Below are 3495 nucleotides of genomic sequence, written 5' to 3' on the forward strand. Positions count from 1 at the left end.
TTGCTGAGACACAGTGAGCAAATTAATTCTAGTATGCCAACATTTATGGAGTACTTCTGGACTACGCGCCTCTGCATGCATTAGTGGTTTTCGTGCAAGGCCAGGGAGCCTAAGCTGCGTGGCCACCATGGGAAGGGAGCTCCTCTGCCCTGCCCTGCCTGTCAAGTCCAAGTACTAGGGGAGACCCCAGAACGGCTGGCACTGGCCACGTACTGGCAGGATTGTTCGTGAGGAGAAGTTCGAATCAGGAGGCCTAGAAGGAGAGGAGGTGCTGAGGTGGGGAGATAGAGCTTTGTAGTCTGGCTTAGAGGCCCTGAGAGGGCAGTTAAGGGAAGCAGCTCCCGCGGAGATAGACACCAATAGAAGAACTTGCACAATCGGCCAGGATGTCATAGCCCCTGCTCAGGAAGGGAGGCTCAGAGAGGGAGGCGAAGATTGGGTTGCTCAGAGCCCCGGGGTCCTAGACCCTATCAAGCTGGACTTGGTCCTAGTAGCACTCCCTCCAGACCCTGCAGAGAGGAGCTGCCAGGTGTCCAGAAACCTCTTTTATGGTCTCCACAGCCTGCCCATCGCAGTCCTCAGACTCAAAGGTTCTCCTCGCTGGGTTGATAAGGTCTTTCTTTCCTTTCACCCTCCTTCCTCACCTCCTCTGCAGGAAGGGATGACCCTTGCTGGTTTGGGACCACTCTGCCACACTGAAGTCACCCCACCACTGGAAGGCAGCCCTGTGCCTCACACAGGTGCTCACTGCCCAGTGAATTCTGTCATCAGATACTGGGCTCTTCCTCAGGGCAGTCGACTTGGAGGGCTGGGGTCCGTTTTTAGTGATGTTGCCATAGTCCACAGCCAGAAATGGGTCAGGTATGGGGCTTCAGGTTGGGGTAGGTATTGACGTAGAAGGAGTGCTCAGGTCTGAGGTGGTTCAGGTGGGTAAGCGAGGCATAGTGGATGTCCCCAGTGTCCTTGCATGGGCCCATCTGCTGATGAGAGCGCTGGGAATCAAAGAAGACAGAGTCCATTGTAGGATCACAGCTGAGAGTGCTCAGCGGCCCCCTGAGCTGGGCAGAGGACAGCAACAGGGATAAGGTGTGGGACAGGATATGGATCCTGCGGAGCCCCTAGGAATGGCTGCAGGCAGCAAGGGCGCCATCAATGAACACGTTTAAGAGTAAGGAAGGCTAGGAGAGATCGGGAAAATGGCGGCGGTGAGGAGGGCTCCCTGAGTTCTCCTCTGAAAATCACCGCAATTTGAGCAGCTGGGGCGCAGCAAACAAACCTCCACCGAGCACGCTGAGCAGTGAAGGGACTCCCACGCCGAGTACTCAGAGGTGGGTGCCCCAGGCGAGTGGGGGAAGAGGGAGGCAGCACGTGTGGAAGCACAGCCCGCACCCGTGGCTACTGAATCTCGGGGTCTCAGAGAGCAGATCAAAGGGTGCTCCCGCGGACCACTCCCTGCACCTCCAGCCCGCGCGTGGGCAGAATCATCAGGCGGCGAGTAGGGGAACGAAGAGAGGAGGGCGCGAGCAGAGGCACAGGCGTCCGCGCCCGCGGCTGCTGGGCGGTGGGAATCCAGGACACAGAAGAGTAGTTTGCAGCATCAGGACAAGCTCAGCCTCTGGGCCGACCATCCCGCCAGGAGTGCGGCGGGAGTCCCTGGTTGTGCGGACTCTGAGGCAGAAATCTCCAGCAGGCTGAGTGGGAGGGGAGGGAAGCGAGAAGCGGGGAGATGCAGCCTGCACCCCACAGCTGTGAAGTCACGAGCTGCATTGCCAGGAGAGCAGAAGGGGCTCTGCTGGAGCGTCGGAGCTCACAATGGCGAGGGGGCTTTTTTAAAATTATTATTATTCTTTCTTTTTTCCCCCTTTTCTCTGACAGGAAAAACCCCCCACAAAAACTGCATAAATAAGAGCCCACCCCCACCCTCCCTCAGAAACCTTGCCTCCCCTCCCCCAACAGCCCCCAGTGGCCCAATGGAAAGAGCGCCCCAAGACGCACATCCAGCCCTCTGGCTGCACAGAACACAGAGTACCTCTGGGCAGGCGGGAGCAGAAACAGCATTGACTTTGTAAAAAAAAACTACCAGTCATACCTCATAACCCCACTCATCCAAAATAGACCTGCATTACCAGGCTCACTCTAGGTGCCAGGCGGCAGGCTCTGCCCCCACAAGATGCAGAGGAGTGTGTGTGTATAGCAGAGGAAAACCTGGGGAGAGCTTGGCGGACATCAGCCAAGATTGGCACTGGTTATTTCTTGGGTTTTTTTCCTTCTTTTTATTTATTTATTTTTTATTGTTTGGTTTTAGTTTTGGTTTCTCTTTTGGTGTGTTATATTGTTGCTGTTAATTGGGTTCTCTTGGATGTTTTGGGGGGAGGTGTCATTGGTTGCTTGTGTTGATTGTTTTTGGATTCTTCTATTTCATTAGTATATTTAGTTTTTTATAAAGGTATATATAAAGGTGCATATATGTGGATATATACGTCCATATATATGAGGGTGTGGATATATTTTTCTTCTTCTTTTTTCTTTCTTTCATTCCTTCTCTTCTACCCTCTCTCTCCCCCTTCTTTTCTGCTTCCTTGTCACAGCTCAACTTGGCACCTTCTTCCCATTTTTTTCTGCAAGTTTTTTTGTTGTTGTTGTTTCAAGAGTGTTGCTATTTTGTTTCTTGCGTTTATTCTATTTTTTAGTTTATTATATTTTATTTTATTTTGTTCTGTTATTTGTTCCTTGTGGTTTTTTTTTCGTTGTCTTTGTTTTGTTTTCTCTTTTGTATGATTGATATTTCTGTACCTGTTAAGTGTAGGGTACCTGTTAAGTTGTTTTGTGTATCAGAGAGTATCTGGTTACCTTTAGTGGCTGTTGTGGTTGTGCTTGTTGATCTGTTTTGCCCTAAAACACACTCTGCAGCGGGGCCCAGCCAAAGGAGCACAAGAATCATCACACCTAGAGACCAACTTTAGATAAAACCAGAGCATTATGGGGTCTGACATACAAGAGTCACACCCAAAGGGAAATTGCTACAGGCACAAGAGCCCATAGGGGCCAAGCCTCATCAGAGGGGTCAACCCTCACACAACAGCTTATAAACTTTAGACACAGATAATCCTCACGGCTAGTCAGCTTGGGAGTCAAGCCCACCTACTGACAAGCTGAAAGTAATCAAAACTAGACCTGAAAAGGAGAAGGCACACAACACAAGGAACACCTCTGGTACACACACATGGGAGAAAGGGAATCTGAGTAATTCAAATATGAAGGACACATACGACATAAATTCACCCAGAAAAGACTGAGAGACCTAGGGGATCTACCTATTTCATTGAAGCAAACACAAAGAGTAAGCCAGAATGGGGAAACAAAGAAACACATCCCAAATAAAAGAACAGAAGAAACCTCCTGAATCAGTGGAACTAGAGGAAATAGGTAAACAACCTATCGGAGACAGAGTTCAGAACACTGATTATTAGAATGCTCAAGGAAATTAATGAGAAT

Source organism: Hipposideros armiger, unplaced genomic scaffold (genome assembly GCF_001890085.2).
Source record: "Hipposideros armiger isolate ML-2016 unplaced genomic scaffold, ASM189008v1 scaffold_389, whole genome shotgun sequence".
NCBI lineage: Eukaryota > Metazoa > Chordata > Mammalia > Chiroptera > Hipposideridae > Hipposideros > Hipposideros armiger.